This window comes from Centropristis striata, chromosome 7 (assembly GCF_030273125.1).
Source record: "Centropristis striata isolate RG_2023a ecotype Rhode Island chromosome 7, C.striata_1.0, whole genome shotgun sequence".
Classification (NCBI taxonomy): Eukaryota; Metazoa; Chordata; class Actinopteri; order Perciformes; family Serranidae; genus Centropristis; species Centropristis striata.
This window is the reverse complement of record NC_081523.1, coordinates 2,698,613-2,722,395: the sequence shown is the minus strand read 5'-3', so window position 1 is coordinate 2,722,395 and position 23,783 is coordinate 2,698,613. Positions and strand designations below refer to the sequence as shown.

Sequence of the window (23,783 nt, the reverse complement as noted above, 5' to 3'; positions counted from 1 at the left end):
CAACAATTTGTAATCACTAAATGTGAAATGCTAATAAAATAAGGTTTTCCAATGCCATTTCAAATCATATCTTAAAATATGAATCTGCTTATTATCAAGTCCCTTTGGAAACACAATATAGTTCATCATATCTATTTGCAGCTATAAATTATCATCATATAGCTATAGATATGAGTTGATTTGACTATTTTGAAGTTGTTGTTAGCCATACATGTACAATGCTTTTGAAAGCATTTTTAGTCCATATTTGTTAGTGCATATTCCCAGGCTTTTATTTTGAAGGCAGGCCGGCTCTACTTCCTGCTATATTGATGTTTGCAGCTGGTGTTGAGGTGCATTATTACATGCATTATATTAGGGATGCAGAATATTCTACTAGCATAAAAGCAATAACACCGTCGTGTCTTGTCTACAGCATTAACATGTGAGTTTTGCTACTTATTTAAAACAAAGATGAAATATATCCTCCCTGTAAATCATCATAGGAATGATGTTTTTATGTTGCTGTAAGGCCTTGAAGTGTTCAGTGGTGATCTTCCAGTGACATTCTTGGTGCATAGCAGTGTGTTTACAGCGCTTAGTTGTTACATATAATTATTAGATGTCGTATCTGTTTCACTTTACACAATAAGAATCCATGCTGGTAGCACTTGTGGGTTAATGGCAGGTTGTCTACTTACCTAACTGACTCTGATATTAGTGACAGTCTGATAAATAAGACTCTAATGCTTGGTTATTATACTCCTGCAGTGTAAACTCTTATTTTTCTACCTTGCACTCTAATTCCAGGACTTGAGTCACGTTGTTTTTTGCAGACTGAATTATCTCAGTCAATATTAGTCAACTATTTGGCAACATGCTTACTTCTACAGAATAATTATCATCCATCTCCAGCTGCCTGCAGATAGATAGGTAGTGTTCTTATGAGGAAATCATACTAATGATGCTTTATTATAAATTGCAGTAGCTGTAGTTGCAGTGACAGTTGCAAGAAAATGTTGCTTACTGTTCTTGTAGCAGCAGCAGTAGTTGTACCAATGATAGTAGTAGAGCTGCAACAATTCGATTAATCAAACAATAATCGATTAATTAAATTAATCGTCAACTATTTTGATAATGGAATAATTGGTTTAAGCAGTTTTTTTTAAAGACAATGAGTCCAAATTCTCTGATTGTGAATGTGAATATTTCTTTGTTCCTTTATGATAATAAACTGAATATCTCTTTGGTTTGTGGACAAAACAAGAGATTTGAGGACGTCATCTTGTGGTTTGGGAAACACTGATTGACATTTTTCAACATCTTATTGACCAAACAACTAATCGATTACTCGTTTAAATAATCGACAGATTAATCGATGATGAAAATAATCGTTAGTTGGAGCCCTAAATAGTAGTAGGCCTAGTCTGGTTTTGGAGAAAGCAAAGGGACTTTGAGACAGGGGAATCATTTTAGAAAACTTAGTTATTTTTCAATGATTATCCTACTTTATTGCCTGAGCTAAGTAGTCTTTGAAAGATGGTACCAATGTATTTTGTACTACAAAAATTATGATGAAGATTTCCTTCAGAGACAAACTTGCCTGTTAAATGTACTGCAGACACATTTTTACATAGGCTGGCCGTCCAAGATTGGCCTCATTTTATTTCATAGGCTACTTTTATTTAAGATATTTTTTTTATTTAAATGTGCACTTTATGGAGCTTTGATTTTCTTTTTTAAAAAGGTACTCAAATCCAATCCAATCCACTATATTTATATAGCACAATTTTAGCAAAGACAAGGTTTCCAAAGTGCTGCACAACAATAAATAGATAACACAATACAAAGAGATGGACAATAGAACAGTAAAATACAATAAGATAAAATAAATTAAAAAGAGAATGAAATAAAATAAATAAAATGTACTGTTCTCCTGTTGTTATACAGTATTTATGTTCACTTAAATAAACGGTTTCAATAGAACTACTTGTGACATGTGATATTTGGTTTCGACTGAACATTTGCCCTCACTTTGTGATAAAAATATCGGGATATATATTCAGCCTAAATATATTGGGATATGACTTTTGGTCCATATCGCCCAGCCCTAACCATCCCTACACTTAATCAAGTAGAACGTCATTGAACTGGCAGATTACAGACAGTAAGAGATCAAGGGAGAGATTTGAAGATCAGCAGGCTTAGAGGGACGTTTGAGGTTAAAATATCACCCCAAATCAACAGCAGCCAGCTGAACTGTGTCACGGCTTGTACCAGTAAAAAGTCTCTCAGCTTTTAAATCTATAACTTAACGACAAGGATGTGTCAGCAGAGCAGAAGTTATCGGGTTCTTAAAGAAAACACAGATGTTTGTTTGGATTCCTTCTGGTTAGCTAACACCTCTATCACTAAATCTAAAAGGTCGGTCTTGCAAAAGTAAATGTCAGAGTCCAGAAACTGACTGATAGTTCTCAAACCCAAAGTAATAAAGACAGTATAGAAATTGAGAGTTGCCAACTTTTTCGTCTAAAGTTACCTGTAAAGTCTGGACGTCATTTGCATAAGAGCTAAAACTATAAGACAATTAATCTCTTACCCAATTTGTTTGTCAATATCGATTAATTGTTCAGGTAAAAAAAATTGGCAGAGAGTGCTGATTCAAGCTTCTTGTAAGGACTTGCTGCTTTTTGTTTTGTTTTTTAATATAAATGATAATTTTGGATTGTTGGTAGGACAAAACAAGCAAATTAACAACTTGCTCAGGGAAACTGTGATTGACATTTTGCACATTTATTTGATATTCTGTAGCAACGGTTTAACCAGTTTAATTGAGGTTTAATTTAGCTCTACTGTGCACTACCATGACTTAATATTTACTTTGCAACTGATCATTTTTTCCTCTAATTTCTTGATTATAATTTGGACGTATTAGACCAATTTGTCCAAAAATAACGATAATGCATTTTGCAAATTCCCACAGCTCAAGCTGTCATCTTCAATTTTCTTCTTTTGTCAAACTGTCCAAAACCCAGTGTAGCAAATCTGGAACCAGTGAATGTTGCTACATCACAGCTGTTAATATAGTGCAATAAAAAAAACGGGTAAGAATAAGTTTGTATGTATTAATAATAATAATCATTATTATTTATACATTTAATAATACAGCACCCTTCATTAGGAAGTGGAGCTCAAAGTGCTACAGTAAAGTGAGGAAATAAGAATAAATAAGAATAAGTAAATTAAAACATGCAAAAATATTAGAGTGCAAAAATATAGCGCAATATAGAAAGGAGGCAGCAAATACCAAGAACAGCTGAGATCAATAGATATTTAAATAATAAACAGTATTTATATGAAATGGTATAGAAGTAAAATTGAACTGAGCTGAATATGTAGGCTACTATAGCCAAGATTAATACTGTAATGTAATGCAAGATGCAGGAAATAGCAAGAACAGGTAAGATAAATAATAATGAAAAGGTGATAATAAATGCTAATAAAATAAAACTGTGATCTGTTGACAATTTTCTTCTTTTGTCAAACTGTCCAAAACCCAGTGCAGCAAATCTGGAACCAGTGAATGTTGCTACATCACAGCTGTTAATTAACATTAGTAAAATCAGCTCTGTTTATTTATAGTGGAAGTCAATTACAGCAGCAGTGTCTTTGCACAGTAAGAAGCACTTGTTTTTCTGTTCTGTGATGAGACCAGTTCTGGATGTGTCTGCGTCACCAGTCGGCGTGAGAAGGACCTGTGGGTGTTGAGCTAATCATCATGGCACTACGAGTCTGAAGCCTCAGCATCACGGTCATGCACATTTATTTGAACCATAAAAGATTGAGTGTGTGAGGCGGCGTGCCTGTTGTCAGCGTTCAGCTGCTCTTCCCGATCTTGGAATGTTTCTCTGTGAACATGTTATGTAACCGAGGGCCTGCGGAGGCCGGATGTGCATAGTTTCTGTGTGTGTTAGCATGTGAGCATTAGCATGTGTGTTCTGGGGTTTAATCTAACGTGTGTGAGTATCTCTGATTTGTAAAAGCATTGTACGCAGATATAATGCAGGTCCTATTGTGTCTTATCACGTTTTAAGTTTTTTATTAACCCTCTGGAGTCCATCTATTTATTGAAAATGTTTTATTTACATTAATAACTTTATTTATGTATGATATGTAGACAAGCTGAGAAAGCCAGTTCAAGTTCAATCATAGGAGCTTTCACAGTGTGACATTTATGTTTCTAGACCATTTTTAAATTGTGAATTTTCTTTCTACAATGAGAGCTATTACTATTTTTAATTTACATGCAAGTAGACTGTTTTGACACAAAATGACAAAAAATGACACAAAATTACTAAAAAAGACACAAAATTATTTTAAAAAGACACAAAATGACACAAAATCACCAAAAAGACACAAAATTACTAAAAAAAAGACACAAAATTATTTTAAAAAGACACAAAATTATTTAAAAAAAGACACAAAATTACTAAAAAAGACACAAAATTATTTTAAAAAGACACAAAATTATTTAAAAAAGACAAAATCACCAAAAAGACACAAAATTACTAAAAAAAGACACAAAATTATTTTAAAAAGACACAAAATTACAGTAAGTATTTACAGTAATAACTTTATTTATATATGATATGTAGACAAGCTGAGAAAGCCAGTTAAAGTTCAATCATAGGAGCTTTCACAGTGTGACATTTATGTTTCTAGGCCATTTTTAAAATGTGAATTTTCTTTCTACAATGAAAACTATTACTATTTTTAATTTACATGCAAATAGACTGTTTTGACACAAAATGACAAAAAATGACACAAAATTACTAAAAAAGACACAAAATTATTTTAAAAAAGACACAAAATGACACAAAATCACCAAAAAGACACAAAGTTACTAAAAAAAAGACACAAAATTATTTTAAAGACACAAAATTATTTAAAAAAAGACACAAAATTACTAAAAAAGACACAAAATTATTTTAAAAAGACACAAAATTATTTAAAAAAGACACAAAATCACCAAAAAGACACAAAATTACTAAAAAAAGACACAAAATTATTTTAAAAAGACACAAAATTACAGTAAGTATTTACAGTAATAACTTTATTTATGTATGATATGTAGACAAGCTGAGAAAGCCAGTTAACGTGCAATCATAGGAGCTTTCACAGTGTGCCATTTATGTTTCTAGGCCATTTTTAAATTGTGAATTTTCTTTCTACAATGAAAGCTATTACTATTTTTAATTTACATGCAAATAGACTGTTTTGTAGTTTTATTATTTATTACTTTTTCTGCTTATTTATAACTTTTTCTTATTTTTGTGTGTATAAATGGTTAAACAAATGGTACATTTCCATTGACACCTGTGTCTTTTGTTTGTATTTTGGGTTCCTGGCAGCTTTATACTTTGTTAATTAAAATAAAATGAAAAATCTGACTGATAGCCAAGTTTGTGTGGAGAAAAAGGAGCCATGCATGTGATGTAAGGACAGACTGAAAGATGCTGAACACAGACAGAAATTAATGCAGAGGAAGTTGACAAATTTGAACCAATATCCCCTGGACTTCAGAGGTTTAATCTAACGTGTGTGAGTATCTCTGATTTGTAAAAGCATTGTATGCAGATATAATGCAGGTCCTATTGTGTCTTATCACGTTTCCTCAAATAGACTTTTTCAACACTGTTATCTGCAGCTGCACTCAGTCAAAAATGTCACCTGAATGCTTTGCTTGGCTTGTTCTGAAAGTTGTCCAGTGTTGAAGGATTGTATTTTATAATTATTTTGAGAACTTTTCATGGCGTGCCAACATCCCAAAAGCCTTTTTTGTCTCAACTCTCTATACTTCAACCCAAAAAATAAAACAAAAACAAGCATGACTCTTGTGCTTGTGTAACTCTGAGCTAGGACCATGTGATTCCCACTGATGCCATTATTGCTGTAAATATGTGCCACCATGACATTTTAATAAAGTATCTTTCTAAATTTTGACCACCAAATAATATTTATTCCCAAGTTTAAATATTTCTTTTGAAGAGAAAAGGTTAGAAAGGCCCATAATGTAGGTTTATGATTATTGCTGCCATGATATTTGTATGAAATACATGGTCTGTGAGCAGAAGGTTGCTAGTTCAACTCCTTTGTAAATAGCATTGAGTTTACTCTATGCAAGGCATTTAACCTCCAACAGTTAAAATTGAAACACCTCTCTGTTTCAGATATGTCTTTCCAGAAACGTCTGTTAACTGAAAACCATTAATCTTCATTGCTGGTCGTAAACAGACTTTTGAATAAAATGGGCTTTTATTTAACAGTGCAGTGGATTCAAAAGAGTTTCTTTTGAAACCTGCAAGTCAAACAGTCTTTGGAAACTGTTGAACTCTTCTAGTCAAAGAAAGCGCTGATATTAGTCACAGGACAGTGTGTCTTCACAGGCAGCTGAGTCCACGTGTAGTCTCTGCAGGCTTCGGTGGTTTGGCCTCGACATGAACCTCCTTGTGATGGCGATGCAACGTTTCTTTTCAGGGCTTTGTGAAAGTATTAACAATGTTCTAGGAGTTCCTCAGGGAACCAATCAGGGTCCTTTTCCGTTTTCAATCAGGAGAAATAAGACAATGAAGTAATTTTGCTCTATAGTGTGTGGGCAGTAGTGCAAAAGTATAAAAGCACTTTTATTCAAGTACTGTTTAAAGATGGAGTGCAGGATTTTTACATATAAATACAAGTTCACACAACTCCAGATGGTGATGGCTTGGTTAGGTTTAGGCATGAGGAGTGAGATTGGTCATGGATAGGGTAAGAATATTAAGTCAATCAGAGGCAGAGTAGACCATTTGGTAGTTGGGATCTAGCATCTTCCCACAGTTGTGGTGGCAACTTTCCCACACTGGTGCACCAGAAGTTACGTACTGCTCTTAGACAAGTTGGTGTGTGTTGTTGTGCCTGTTTGGCATTATTTGCAAGACTTGATGAGAGCATTTCAAGCGACAGAACGTTGATACTGTTTGTTTACAATTTTGATTAATTGGTATTTGCTAATTGAATTCATACTCCTACAATCTTTATATCGGTGTTTGTTTATGGTCTGTTTATGTAAAAAAAAAAAATGCAATCTGCTGATATAATGCAAGTACTTTTAATTTTGATTCTACACACATTTATTTGATAAAATATGTGTTTTTTGCAATGGGCTGTTAATGAAGATTTTTACCACTGGCTGTGTGAATCAAAGTGAAATATTGTCAGAAAACATTCAGCTTGATGAAAACATACTACTGCTTTTGATATCTGAATACATTTTGCTGCTGAAACTTGTACTTGTAATGGAGTGTTTTAGTTTAGAGCTGCAACGATTAATCGAACAATAATTGATTATTGAATTAATCGTTAACTATTTTGATAATGGAATACTTGGTTTAAGTCCAAATTCTCTGATTTCAGCTTCTTCAATGTGAATATTTCTGGTTTCTTTGTTCCTTTATGACAATAAACTGAATATCTCTTTGGTTTGTGGACAAAACAAGAGATTCGAGGACGTCATCTTGTGGTTTGGGAAACACTCATTGATATTTTTCAACATTTTATTGACCAAACAACTAAAAGACAGATTAATCGATAATGAAAATAATAGTTGGTTGCAGCCCTATTTTAGTTTATGGTCTTTCTGTCCTTACTTGTGTAAAAGACCTGAATATTTCTCCCTCCGTTGGTTTTGGGATTCTGAGTCAAAGTGCAAGGACCATAATTTTTGTGTCTGAAAGGAAAATAAATATGTTCATGATGGATGTTCAGCTGGCCATTTTTGAGACTTTTGACACAAACACACACACACACACACACACACACACACACACACACAGCTTTTGCCCTCTAGCTTGTTATGGTAGTTCTGTTCCTTTCATGGCTCGGCCTGCAATGCTTCACTGATTTAAAGGCACCCAGACGACTGTTTGGGAGAGCTACGAGTGTGTGTGTGTGTGTGTGTGTGTGTGTGTGTGTGTGTGTGTGTGTGTGTGTGTGTGTGTGTGTGTGAGTGTGTGTGCCTTTGTGTGCGTGTTTATTGCTGCAGCAGATGAATGTGGCCCAGGCTTGCTCTGTATTTTGTGCTCATTTGTCTGACTGTGAAAGAGCACTGGGAGCTGCCGGGACACTATCAATATACTGTGGACATTTTCACTGTGCTGTTGGCTGGAATTGAACAACAGTCTGGTAATTACATGGTGACTGGTAGTTCAGCTGCTGAATCAGGGTAGAAATATGGACGGCGTGGGAGAGGCAATAACTTTCTTACAGCAAGTACGTCCTATGCACTAAAGTTCAGAACAAATTTCAATATTTTGATTATAGTTGAAAGTCGTGAAAATATAAATCCTTCAAGCCTCAAGTAGGATTGAATGCACCACTGATTCCTCATTATTTGGCTCCACAGACGCTGCTTCTCTGCTGCCTTTGCAGTTTCAGAGTTACCGGCAGAGACATTTAGCCTGATGAAGAGATTAAAACTCCGCCTCAGAGGATAAGGCCCATAGATCTGCCTTCAGCAGCAAAATGATTTTTAAAAGCATCCAGGAACAGCTTGGATGCATGCATTTCTTTTTTCTTAACGCAATGCAACGCTCTCCATTTGTCAAACATGTTTTATGGATTGATTTTTTAATGTACTTGAAGTTTGCACTGTGCAGCTGTACCCTTTAGGAAGTGTTGGATATTTAATAATTCTCAACTGGGATCAGAATTGCGGACAGATAAGTTGATTGGGACATCCCTAGGCAGAACTACAAGGTTTCTTTTGTTGCATATGCTAGGGCTGCACGATTATGGCCAATATGATAATCACAATTATTTTGATCAATATTGTATTTAACTATGTGTTCGCCCCCCTGGTGGTTGGTGGACTACTGGTGTAGAAAGTGCTTGATTAGATCTGCAGGAGAGACACATTTTAAAATGGAAATATCCCCAACGATCACGTTAATTTAATCGTGGCGGCCAAAATCATGATCACGTTTAAAAATCGATTAATTGTGCAGCCCTAGCATACACATTACACGTATAACAGGAAGAAACAGACAGATGTTATTTTACGATAAATTGGTATTGGTAAATATCCATTATTCCCTCCTGAAACCATTCATGGGTCAAACCAAGCCAGAAGGTTGCTGTTTCAACACCTTGAGCAAGGTGTTTAACCTTAAAAGCTGATTCATGCTTCTTGCATTCAGCATAGTGCAAGCGGTGATATTGCAGCATCTGCAACTGTTGCAAAATTTCTCAAATATTTTTGCAAGAATGTGGACGGGAATGTTACAACAGAAGAGGAGAGATCGTGTGGTTCATTACATTACATTACATGTCATTTAGCAGACGCTTTTGTCCAAAGCGACTTACAATAAGTGCATTCAACCTGATGGTACTAGACATAGACCACAGGAATCAAGTAAGTACAGAACTTTAAGAGCTAACTGTCATCGCTAAAGGAGTGCTATATGTTAAAGAAGAAAAGAATAAGATTTTTTTATTTATTTATTTTATATATATGTTAGGTGACCATGACTTAACCGAGGTATTGTTGGAAGAGATAGGTCTTCAGCCTGCGGCGGAAGATGTACAGGCTGTCTGAGGTCCTGATGTCGGTGGGGAGCTCGTTCCACCATTTGGGAGCCAAGACAGAGAAAAGTCTGGAGGAGGTTTTGAGGCGAGTTGACCCACGCAGGGTGGGAGTCGCCAGCTGTTTGGTTGATGCAGAGCGGAGAGGACGGGCAGGGGTGTAGAGTTTGACAAGGTCCTGGATGTAAGTAGGACCTGAACCGTTAGCAGCAGAGTAGACCAGAGCTAGAGTCTTGAAGCGTATCAGCCACCGGTAGCCGGTGGAGGGAGCGGAGGAGGGGTGTTGTGTGTGAAAATGTGGGAAGATTGAAGACCAATCGAGCAGCTGCATTCTGGATGAGTTGCAGAAGTCGGATGGCTTTGGCAGGCAGACCTGCCATGAGGGAGTTGCAGTAGTCCAGGTGTGAGATGACCAGCGCCTGGACCAGGACCTGAGCTGCCTTCTGAGTGAGAAACGGACGGATTCTCCTGATGTTATGCAGCAGGAATCTGCAAGATCTGGTAGTGGCGGTGATGTTTGTGGAGAGGGACAGTTGGTTGTCAAGAGTTACGCCAAGGTAACTATCCGCACCGCAACAACCACAAGAAGCACGAAACAGCTTGTGGTTGTTCTTGTGGTTCTATTAGGACGCCTTCTGCTGTTCAAGTACTTATTAGATTCTCTCTGCTGGAAGTAAACACGAGGCACAACAACAGCGGCAACACTCGTAGGGTATTTCCTACAAACTCACTCTCAAAGGGACTGGGCTGTGAAATCGACTGTGGCCACCTACTCTAGAAGCGCTGTGGGATTGTGAGGTGATCTGGCTGTAACCATCTGCAGTCCATCTTGGTTGGCTGTTTGTGTGTGCAGCAGCTTGAGAGGAGAGAGAGAGAGACAAGAGAGATGAAAGGAACGAGGGAGGAAGACGATTAGAGTGGCAGAAGTGGGCTAAGGAAAGACGTATTGCACTGCAGTGCACACAGTGGATGGAAGAGCAGCAGAGAGAGTAGGGGAGCAGGGATTTAGTGAAGCCGAGGGGGGAGGGTGGCACAGAGAAGAGGGGAAAGCTTGATGGATCGAAAGAGGCCTTGAAAGAGAGTTAGAGTTGCTTGGAAATGGACCAGAGAAAGAGGAGAAGAGTGAGAAGGACAGAGTCAGCACAGAGAGAGAAGGGATGGATGAAAGGAGAGAACTGCAGCTTCAGAAACAAGATATTTGCCTCATGATGTTTTGTATTATCGTAGCTTGTGTATTTGTGTAAATGTACACCTGGATGTGCAGCAGAGTCGAGTTATACCTAATTAATCTTTGTGGACAAATTTGTCCTCTATGTTTGACCCGTCGTGATGATTGACATGAAGATAAAACCAAGAACCAGCTTTCTTCAAGGAGTAGAACACTGGAGAAAAGATATATAACACACCCACTTAATTAAAAGTTTTTATGTGACATTTCCCAATTAAAATATCTAAAGACAACTTGACCTTAGGGCTGGGCAATATGGTCCAAAAGTCATATCCCGATATATTTTGGCTGAATATTGATATACGATATATATCCTGATATTTTGACAGCAAATGTTCAGTTAAAATCAAAGTCAAATATGACATGTCACAAGTAGTTTTATTGAAACCGTTTATTTAAGTGAACATAAATACTGTATAACAACAGGAGAACCTTTCTTTTTTTTTTTTTAAATCAAAGCTCCATAAAGTGCACATTTATATAAAAAAAATATCTTAACAAACATAAAAAAAATATCTTAACGAACTTAATAACGAACATTACAAAAGAACTAAATATGACAAACCCTAGCAAGGGCAGCATTTATATACAGCCATGGAAAAAATAGTAAGACCCTTGTTTTCTTCAATTTCTAGCCATTTTCAATGGTTTTCTTGATAATAACCAGAATCATTATCAAGAAAACCATGGAAAATGTCTAGATATCAGCTCTTAAAAAATTAAACTCTTTTGAGCAGTTTTATGTTGTTATCATTATATTTGTCCAAACAAATGTACCTTTAGTTGAACCAGGCATCAAAATGAGCAATAACTTAAAGAAAACAACGGGTGGTCTAATCATTTTTTCCATGACTGTATAAAGAAAGAAAATAAAAATGGAAATATATCGATATATGTGATATGGTCTAATTCCATATCACATTAAAAAAGTATATCAATATATTTTTTATTTCGATATATCGCCCAGCCCTAACCTTTGTGATATATTTTATTTAGTCAGTGTTTTTACTGGTTTAAATCAGCGGACTGTCCATTTGTTTTGTAGAGGATCAGAACTCTGTAGGTGATTCAGCCCCAGTTAGTATCTCCTCAACAGTCAGTAATAAAGAAATTCTCCCTTATTTGCATTTTAAGCAAACAGCTACTGCCTGCCACGTTCCCCCCGCTGTGACGGGATGTCAGCTAACGCTAATACCTGTTAGCGGTGGCAGCACTCCGCTATACTGTTATGCAAGCTCCTGTAAGCTCTTCAAGTTCAGGCAGAGAAGCGGGAGAGGAGGGGAAGTGTCACTAAGCCTCCGAGGAAGCAGGGATCAAGGTCAGGCGTTCATCTAAAGCTCGCCAAGAACACAGAGGTGGTTCAGGGGAGTGACTTGTGACTTGTGGGTTCCACGTTGTGACTCTGCAAGACAGAGAACTTCACTTTAAGCTCAGTTTGTTGTAGAAGAACAGCACCTGGGTGATTCTCATGAAGCCAGTCTAAGATTATAAGGACATACTTTATTAAACTAAATATATTTCACTTTTATATGAATTAACACTATAGCCATAATGAGGCACAATTCATTGTTTTGTCCATCCATCCATCCATTTTCCTCCGCTTATCCGGGGCCGGGTCGCGGGGGCGGCAGGCTAAGCAGGGCAACATATTTTTTATTTTATTTATATTTTATTCATACTGTAATGCGTCCAGATAAAAATGTCATGGTTTCCCCCACACTTATATACAATAAATATTTTATAAACTTTATAAAAATAAACATAAATTTGTTTAAAAATTTATAATTTAACCGAATATAATCAAATATAATGTTTTTTAGTAAAATCTGAATGAAAATTTATGAGAGAAAAAAATGGTTAAATGTTACGGTAATGATAGAATTGTTTGCATTAAAATATGTGTATATTTTAATAAAATACATTTTGGCGATACCAGCTACCCTTGAGCATATTTAAGTGCTTGCCAAAGAAAAAAAAACATGTTGTTTTTTTATTTTGAAATGTGTTATGGTAATGAATGTTGCTCACAGGGTCTCTAAAAATGTCAGAAAATACATAAAAATGTTTCTAATAGATTATAAATTCATATTAAACAGTGACTTTAGATTTTATGTTATAAAGGGTCAAAGAAAATATGTATTTAATGCTCTTGGATTTTTGCTATGAGCTGCACCATGTTCATAAGAATCCCCCACCTTCATCTTGTTTTGTGCCAGCCGAGCAAACCCAGAATCTCCTGATGTGAAATGCATCAAAGAGGGCAGCGATCGATGGAGTAATTCTACTAATGACTGGACATCATTGTGGTCATTCTCTGATGTTGATACAGCACTTTAAATGAAACCGTCAGAAAATAAACTGAATCCCTTCCAGCTCCACACAGCAAAATCAGGAGTGTTAATTCAACTCACAGTGTTCAATTTAACACCTTTTCTGAGTTTATATAGTTCTCACGGATTCTGAGTTAAAATTACACTTTGAAAAGTGTTAATATTTTAACTCTTTAATAGTGTTAAATATTTGACAGTTTTGGTGTTGTTTTATGACAACACATAAGTGCACTTTTAACTCCAAATTGTGTTATTCCTTTTCACTGTGAGTGTTAATTTTTAACATACATCATGTTATTTTATGACACATTAAAGTGTATTTTTAACCCTAAAATCATGTTATTTCCTTTCACTAATGTAATAATTAACATTCATTAATTTATAATCTATTAGAAAATTATTAAATAATTAACATTCATTAATTTATAATCTACTAGAAAATGTTTATAATCTATTATATTTTTTTGTATAATTTATTAGAAAATTATAATCTATTAGAACATTTTTATAATCTATTAGAAAATTATAATCTATTAGAAAATGTTTATAATCTATTAGAATCTATTAGAAAAATGTTATAATCTATTATAATCTATTTGAACATTTTTATAATCTATTAGAATTTTTTTATAATCTATTAGAATTTTTTTAATAATCTATTAGAAAATTATAATCTATTAGAACATTTTATAATCTATTATAATCTATTAGAATTGTTTTTATAATCTATTAGAAAATTATAATCTATTAGAAAATGTTTATAATCTATTAGAATCTATTACAAAAATGTTATAATCTATTATAATCTATTTGAACATTTTTATTATCTATTAGAACATTTTTATAATCTATTAGAATTTTTTTTATAATCTATTAGAATTTTTTATAATCTATTAGAACATTTTTAATGTATTTTCTGACATTTTTAGAGACACTGGCAGAGCTTTTTGATCACTACAAGTGTTAGAACAACTCCGAAGTCAACACTCACCAGCTCAAAATTATTAACACTGAAAAAACAACACTACACATTTTGCTGTGCAGCAATCATGTTTTGTAGCTGGCCCCAACTTTTGACCCGTGAAGGAGGCAAAGTGATGGGAGAGTTCTCCTAAATGGATCAATAAGGCTTCACATTTCGCTTTATCAACAGTAGTTCACAGCTGCAAGTCCAGTGCTACCTGCTGCTTCTTGGCCTTCACCATATAATCACAGATAAAGAAGCCATATGGAAAACACTGATGCTGCTGCTTTCTGTTGCAAAATTTGGGAGCTATTTGATGGATTGCAATGAAATTTGGTATAGACATTCATGATACCCAGTCAGTTAATCAAATATAATGATAACAACAATAATAACTCATAAGAGTTTAATTTAAGAGCTGATATCTAGACATTTTCCATGGTTTTCTTGATATTAACCAAGTTTTTTTTTTATCAAGAAAACCATGTTAAATGTCTGGATATCAGCTCTTAAATTAAACTCTTATGAGTTATTATTGTTGTTATCATTATATTTGTCCAAATATTTTTTTTCCATGACTGTATTTACACAATTAAGTAAGAAACTACTTATATACTAATATGCATGTTAACATCCACATGTTGTTAAATGTGTTTCTTTATTTTTCATCCATTAACAGTTTACTTTTATAGCATCACTTGGTTGTTATTGTGGGTATAAGAAACAATATTGTGTTGTTTTTTAGTTTTAGTACAGTTTAGGAAAATGCACCAGGCTAGAATATTAATATGCTAGAAAAGAGTAATGTATAAAAGTGGTTGAAGGTTTGAATTAGGGCTGGGCGATATGGACCAAATGTTCCGATATATTTAGGCTTAATATCTATATACGATATATATCCTGATATTTTTATATCAAAGTGAGAGCAAATGTTCAGTCAAAGCCAAATATGAGTGAACATAAATAGTGTAGAACAACAGGAGAACCTTTTTTTAAAGCTCCATAAAGTGCACATTTAAATACCAAGAAATCTTAAATAAAAATAGCCTACGAAATAAAATAGGCCAATCTTTTTCCGAAATAAATATATTTATGTGAGAAAAGAATAACGAACATAACAAAAGAACTAAATATGACAAACACATTTAAAGATAAAGAAAGAAAAAAATTGAACTATATCTATTTATGCGATATGGTCTTGTTTGTTTTGTTTTGTTTTATTAAAGGATCCCCATTAGTTTATGCCATGACAGTTGGCTAGTCTTCCTGGGGTCCACATTCCAACAAGTAATACTCAACAGTTCTACAACAACTTTAACAGTAAAAATACATTAGAAAAGTGCAGCACAAAAGTACATTACAAAATGCAGCACGAATTAAAAAGACTTTTATATTATAGCCATTTGGATTAAATGTTTAGGAATAATTGGTCAAATGCATTTGATCAGAAAACAAATAAAATACAAAAAAAACAACAATACAGCTTTAACCAGTATCATTGATTGTAATCCTGGACATCATGAATCCAGGCAAACATCGCTTCTATAAAAATAAGCGTCCTTTCAACCAAAATTAACACTTTTTTTTTTTTTTAAATAAACCCCAAAAAATATAATAAGCCCAACAATTAACATGGTCTAATTCCATATCACATATATTTTTTATATCGATATCTCGCCCACCCCTAGTTTGATGCAGGAATATCTTTAAATTGTGTATTTCTAAACCTGGAAATGTCCACACGGCTCAGTGACCGTGACACTGGCTCATTTCCTGCTTGTTTCCTACTTTTCTCTTATCAGTGGAAATAGTTTTACACACTGTGTTTTCCTGGTTAGACAAGCAATAACTGCTTAACAAATTGTGATTTGTTGAGCCGTATAGTGATGTTAGATAAACCTGAAGGTCTGCAAGTAACTTTCAAGGTTGTTCAGCTTCGGCATTCCTTCTTTTCAGCTCCCCGACTCTTTTGTCAGGCTTCATTTGACACTGCTGGGAGATGCTGAATGTGTGCAACAAACAAAAGCTCTTTTCATTCAGTTAGCAACACACACACACCAAAACACACACAGACACACTGTGAGCCTGTAACTCAACCAGCAGACAGCTATAGACAGTACCAGTGGTGCAGGAGGCGAGAGGGAACAGAGAGTCTCTGAACAGGATCAACCAATGATTTCACAGTGACGGAGCCATCTGTCATGTTGTTCAGGTAGTTTGACAAGTCATAACTATAAAACACAGTGTTGCTTGTTTGTTATCATAACTCATTTTTCCTTTTTCAATACAACAAAGTCATTTTAACTTAAAATATTGAGTCAAATAGCAAGATTCATTTGAGTTAACTTCGTTGTCTTTGTTGTCTTGACATAAAATTATTTCGCAGCACGGACACTCAAATATTTAAGTTGAAACAACAAGTTTGGTTTTACAGTGTACAGCCTGTATAAACAGTTGATCTCATAATAATCAAATGTGCTTAACTATTACACTGTAAAACCAAACTTGTTGTTTCAACTAAAATATTTGAGTGTCCATGCTACGAAAGAATTTTAGGTCAAGACAACAAAGACAAAGGAGTTAACTCAAATGAATCTTGTTATTTGACTCAATATTTTAAGTTAAAATGACTTTTTGCACGAACTTTGTTGTATTGAAAAGGAAAAATTAGTTATAATAACAAACAAGCAACATTGGGTTTTACAGTGTAGAGCTGCAACGATTAATCGATTAATTGAACAATAATCGATTATTAAATTAATCATCAACTATTTTGATAATGGAATAATTGGTTCGAGCAGTTTTTTTTAAAGACAATAAGTCCAAAATCTCTGTTTTCAGCTTCTTCAATGTGAATATTTCTGGTTTCTTTGTTCCTTTATGACAATAAACTGAATATCTCTTTGGTTTGTGGACAAAACAAGAGATTTGAGGACGTCATCTTGTGGTTTGGGAAACACTCTTGATGTTTTTATACATTTTATTAACCAAACAACTAATCGATTAATCGTTTAAATAGTCGACAGATTATTCGATAATGAAAGTAATAGTTAGTTGGAGCCCTAGATTGAGAAGGACTCAGCAGATCAGTTGGAGTTTGGAAGTTGGTTCCACCACCTGTAGGGGCTCTACAGAGGAGAAGAGTCTGGTCTGAGACGTAGAGGAGCCAGACGTCTTTCACTGGTAGAGCGTAGTGGGCGGGAGGTTTGTGGACCTGAACAAAGGAGTTCAGATTAGAAGGAGCTGTGCCCGATGCTTTTTTGTAGGCAAGAGACAAGGCTTTGAATTTGATGCAGGCATGTGGTTGAAGACCAGACGTGCAGCTGCGTTCTGGATCATCTTAACCGCGCGAGTTGATCGCGCGAGTAGTTGAATTTACTTGTGTCACTCGCGCGAGTAAATAACTCGCGAATTTTCGCCCAAGAGACTATTTAGCGCCAAATAATTCCCTCCATTTCATTCTGTCATCAACCATGACAAGCATAGCGTCCCTGTACCTGCTCTGGAAGTCCGAGATACGTCGGACAGATAGCTGAAATCACATTGTCACAACTTACCAGGCAGACCGGTGACCTCACTCACCCTCCTCCAGGCAAGATCTTTATGGTTGCGGTTGCGGTAGGAGGGTGATGATGTGTCAAAAAGCTCGGGAAGCCCACAGACCGCAACAATAAGTTTCTCCTCCATTTTTCCGGAATAGGCGGGTTCCCGGGATGCATGACGTCACTGTCGTCCAGAATCTCAACGCTGATAGGCTGTCCCGACACAGCGTCACACGAATATTTCGCCAAAGTTGAATTTATTGAACTCACGCGAATTTGCGTTGTTTCATTCGCGCCGCGACATTCGCGTCAATCGAGGCATTCGCGCCGCGCGAAACCCGCGATTCGCGCCGCCGGCAAAAATTTGCGTCTATTCGCGTGTTTGCATTGACTTTGTATATAATCTTGTCGCGCGAAATATTCGCTATGCGTCCGGTCTGAACACACCGTTAGAGGCTTGGTGGTGCAGCAGGAAGACCTGCCAGTAGAGAGCTGCAGTAGTCTAAACGTGATAACACCAGGACCTGAACCAGGAGTTGTTGTGTGGATTGTTGGTCAGGTAGTCTGATCTTCCTGATGTTCTACAGGGAGAATCAACAAGATCTGGCAATTGAGGACACATGAGTCTTGAAGACCAGTTGGTCATCAGTCATGACAGCCAAGTTTCGTACAGAGCTTGTTAGAACAAGTTGCATGGATCAAAGCTGGAGATTGAGAGGCTGATATAAGGGGGACAGGGTGGGAGGACCAGGAGCTCCGTCTTTATCTCTCTTGTTAAAAGTCTGTTTTGCTTCCCTATCAGCGCCGAGGTTGGCAGCTTTGTTTTTGCTCTTCACAGACAGAAAATGAGGATAAGCAAGGGTACATTTTGTTACTTTTTTAACTAAACTTAAATTTACTTGAGGGCTGTTTTCATTCTATCAAACAGATGGTAGACTACATGATGTAATTTATGACCTAGTGCCTCAGTCCTCCCATTCCCTAGTTACAGTGACACAAACAGTGAAGTCACATTTTAGTCAAGTGCTCTCTCACGGAGTTAGGAAATGTTTGTACTTTATGTTCGGATTAATGGAGACTAATGGGAGCTTGAATGTGAGTTATGATGGTCGAAATCTCTGCTCCTGTTTAGTCAACAACCTTATCAACCATTCACAGATAAATTACAGCTATTTTCTGCTGCAGGGCAATAAAAATTGACTTAGTGCCCTTTTGTATTTTGGGATTTATCAGCTATTGTTACTGTGGCTTCTGCACACAAAGGTTCTCCTCTTCCCTGTTGTAGTATACAAATAGTCAAAAGATTGCATTCAATAAACATGAGTCCCACTGTGAGTGTGGACTCCATCCATCATCCTAATTGCCACCTCCCTGGCTGTGCCGTCTGTCTCTGCCCGGCTAGGGTGTGCCTCCACTCGGATGCTCTCCTCCCTCCCAGACTCACATTTATTCCTGGAAGTACAGCCTTGATGATATAACAGGGAGGATATCCTTTGTTACAGCGTAGCTTTCCTTTTCCCCTCAGTGTGTTTCATAAATAGGTCAATTTCCCACCCTTCTCTCCAAAATAATGGCGTGCAATAATGTGGGGTTTTCCCAAAGAACCCATTAAGGACGTGTGTTTGTGGAGAAAAATCAAAGCTAATTGGCTCTTACAAGAAGCCTCCATGAATCCCCAGTTATCAGAGTATTGACACGGAGAGAAAACACTCGTGGTATTTCTCTCTTTTCTCTTCCTCCAATGGAAAGCAGCAGACAAGACTACCGTATTTTCCGGACTATAAGTCGCTCCGGAGTACAAGTCGCACCAGCCATAAAATGCATAATAAAGAAGCAAAAAACATATATAAGTCGCACTGGAGTATAAGTCGCATTTTTGGGGGAAATTTATTTGATAAAATCCAACACCAAGAACAGACATGTCATCTTGAAAGGCAATTTAAAATAAAAATAGAATAGAGGCAACAACAGGCTGAATACTTGTACGGTATGCTTACGTTACATGACACAACTGAGAACGTGCCTGGTATGTTAACATAACATATTAAGAGTTATTCAGATAACTATAGCATAAATAACATGCTAAGAAGTTTACCAAACCATCCGTGTCACTCCAAATAACTAAAATCCAATGAAATCTTCATCCTCACTTTTAAACAACTCCGCTAACTCCGGAGGTAGAAGATGCAGCGCTTCTTCTTCTACGTCGCTTACGTCAGACTCATCCTCATACTCGGCCTAGAGCGCCCTCTTGCGGTTTAGTGTGAAAATAACATGTGAAATGATATACCGGTAATAATGTGTAAATAATTTCACACATAAGTCGCTCCAGAGTATAAGTCGCACCCCCAGCCAAACTATGAAAAAACTGTGACTTATAGTCCGGAAAATGCGGTAATAGTCAGGCAGCTTAGGACCAGATTTGAGAATAAAGGGGACACACCGGACAAAAGCACCAATTTTTTTCCACATGCTCTCTATCACCATAGGTTTCAATTTTTGGTAGGAGCCACTTCATCAAGATTGTGGATCGGAGATGGCAGCCATATAAAGTCTATGAGAACCAATATATCTTCAAAGCCACTTAGAAGGTCAATCTTGGTGTCAACATCTACATTTTCTGAGTCAAGGAACCATTTAAAGCTATTGAGAATATCACTAGATGATTATTTGATCAAATAGATATGTTCATTCTCCACATGTTTTTACGTAATTCCAAGGTTCCTAAGTGGTCGGACATATATTGATATAGGTTTTTATTTATGTCATTTTGATCTCAACAAGTTATACAATGCACATCAGTAAAGATTCTCACTGTAAATAATTTGTTGATCAAGATCTGACATGAGATTAAAGCTTTCCCTTGATTTTATTTAGCAGTGTACATGGCAGCTAATCCACACTCTCCCGTGAACATTGATTCCAAACATTTTCAACTCAGGATTCCTGCTGCAGCACTTGAAGCTAGTTGCCTACCAGTCTGGGTGAAAATGAACATATCTATTTGATCAAATAATCATCTAGTGATATTCTCAATAGCTTTAAATGATTCTTTGACCCAGAAAATGTAGATGTTGACACCAAGATTGACCTTCTGAGTGGCTTGGAAGATATACTGGTTCTCATAGACTTTATATGGCTGCCATCTCCCATCCACAATCTTGATGAAGTGGCTCCTACCAAAAATTGAAACCTATGATGATAGAGAGTATGTGGAAAAAAATTGGTGCTTTTGTCCGGCGTGTCCCCTTTATTTAGCTAAGCTGCCTGACTATAAAGAGGAGAGCAGGCTTCGAATATGCACTTCAGTTTGTGTATTTATGTTTTAACATTTTGCTAGTAGAGCTCAAACGACGTCTTAGAACTCCAAGCCAAAACGGCTGCTAAAACTCAAATAAATCACCAGTAAGTTTAGCTTTGTTCCCACTTGTGCCAAGAGGAGAACTTGACCTTTTAATGATAGTTAGTTAGTGGTCTGTCAAAGCAGCTGCGTGTTTCTTCAAGCTAAAAGGCTTCAAAGCCAATCTTTTCTCACATGTTGCTATATAGCTCTGAGTGATACAGTTATGGAAAAAATGATTAGACCACCCTTGTTTTCTTCAGTTTCTTGTTCATTTTAATGCCTGGTACAACTGAAGGTACATTTGTTTGGACAAATATAAAGATAACAGCAAAAATAACTCATAAGAGTTTAATTTAAGAGATGATATCTAGACATTTTCCATATTTTAACATGTCCTTTTAAACTATTTTAAAGGGACTTTTTTCATGACTGTATGTGGTTTGGTTGGGGGTTTATAACTTTCCATGTTGATTTAATATTTTGTCCCTAGATGATTATTTTTTTTAATCATTTGCTAATACTCAAGAGTCAATTAGGGCTGCAACTAACGACTATTTTAATAGTCGACCGACTATTGAAACGATTAGTCGACTAATCGGATAATTATTCATTTTTTCTTAAATTTAGCATGAAGTTGCTTTAAATATGTGGCAAATGATAATAAACACAAGAAAGATGGGTACTTAAATGAAAAATGCATCTTTTATTCAACAATCCAGCTGCTGATTCATACAAAAAATAAATAAACCTCTGTCCATTTTTTCTGGACAGGAAAATGTGTTTTATAAAACTGTATTTCTGCTCCATCAAGTGGGTGGAACTGGTTCTGGATGTAGTCTGGGTTGAACTGGGCTCACCTGTTGAAACCTCGTATCACAGACCAGCACCAGTACTGACTCAGTGAGGAGCCTGTTGCTGCTGCACATCTGCTTCTTCTGCAGAAAGGCTCCATGCTGCTCTCTGCTTCAGACTGCATGCATTTAATCTAAAATACGTTCGTCAGACATAACGTTAAAGCTCTCTTTTAAAGCTAAAAAAAAGCGCTTATAAACGAAACGTATCGGCTGAATGTTACTTGAATCTTACCGAGGCGAATCAGACTCTGTTTGGTTCAACTGCCCCACATGCTTTCTATTTAAATGCTCGTGCATCGCCGAGGTGCTGCCGTGATACTGCTTTGCAAACCTTGCAAGTCATTTTTTTTGGCCGTATCCAGGCTAAAATGCTCCCAAACTTTCTAAGTTTTGGTACGTGTAGCTGTGTTGGACGCCGCAAGCGTGTACGTTACCGCTCGCGCTCGGCAGAGATTGTAATAAAGTGAGATGCCTCACGCTGTTGGAAAAACACGTCTGGCAACAATAGTCGACAATGGAATTCATTGTCGACTGTTTCTATTATCGATTTTTGTCGACAACGTTGACGAATCGTTGCAGCCCTAGAGTCAATGGTATTATTTTTAGTTTTATTGATTTATACAGACTAAAAAAATCTTCTTTATATCTTTTTCAGTATTTTGTAATATCTCCAAGAATATCGTTATCGCAAAAATACCCTGAAATATCGTGATGATCTTTTAGGGCCATATCGCCCAGCCCTAGCTGTACCTGGTTGGCAGTATTTTTGACAGTCAGGTGAGGACAACAAAAACACAATCTGGATCATTTTCTATGCGTTTACATGTACTGATCTTACTCATGGGGGAAAAAACCTGACAATGTCAACACCATATATTTAAAGAAGAAGAATTTATAAAAGTCATCAGATCCAGAAGCAGAATGAGAGCAGGACTCAGCAGAGGAAGGTGTTGTGAAGACTCACACACTCTCAGACTGAAGGCATTTATGTGCGTGTGTCTGTTTTCATCTGACTGGTTGCGATGGTGACTTCAGTTAGTCTTTGACGCAGACATCACCTCCTCCTCCCTCCTGGAGTCTTTCTCCTGCCGTCTCTCCCACAGCACCACGGCTCCCTCTGATTGGCTCGTCGGAGCCAGGGCTTCTGATGCTGCGCGGGAAATGATATCTGATTGGCTCGGCCCAGCTTCTTTGTTCTTGTTAACCCGTTATCTGATCTTATCTGCTGTAATCTGGTAATAACACAGATTTCATAACTGCTGTTGTTGTTGGTTTAAAGCAGTAGTTCTCAACCTTTTTGAGTCCTGACCCCCAATTTAACATGCATGTTGTCTGTGACCCCCGCTCACTGAACACAATCTCACACGCACAGTTCAGATCACCCAAAAAAGAAACAAAATGACCAAAAAAGACACAAATTGACCACAAGATGACCAAAAAAAGACACAAAATGACCAAAAAAAGACACAAAATGACCAAAAAAGACACAAAATGACAAAAAAAAGACACAAAATGACCAAAAAAAGACACAAAACGACTAAAAAAAGACACAGAATGACCAAAAAAAGGAAACAAAATGACCAAAAAAGACACAAATTGACCACAAAATGATCAAAAAAAGACATAAAATTACCTATAAAGACACAAAATGAACAAAAAAAGACATTAAGTGACTAAAAGACTAAAAGACTAAAACACATGAACACTTTAACACAGTGGAGACAGAGCTGACTTCCAAAATGATTTGGTGACCCCCAGAAATCATCTCGCGACCCCAATTGGGGTCCAGGCCCCAAGGTTGAGAATAGCTGGTTTAAAGGAAGGAGGACATGTTTTGTTAAACAATCTCTGTTTGTTAGAAGCTCGACCTACTACTCTTTCACAACCTTTTCACTCCTGAACACAACCTCATGAACATGGTGCAG

At 36.4% G+C, this 23,783-nt stretch overlaps 1 protein-coding gene across 4 annotated transcripts in view; it reads left to right on the top strand.

The window, feature by feature from the left end:
• The window catches only part of rusc2 (RUN and SH3 domain containing 2), a 78,129-nt gene that overhangs the window by 797 nt on the left and 53,549 nt on the right, over positions 1-23,783 (top strand). The window lies entirely within an intron of this gene.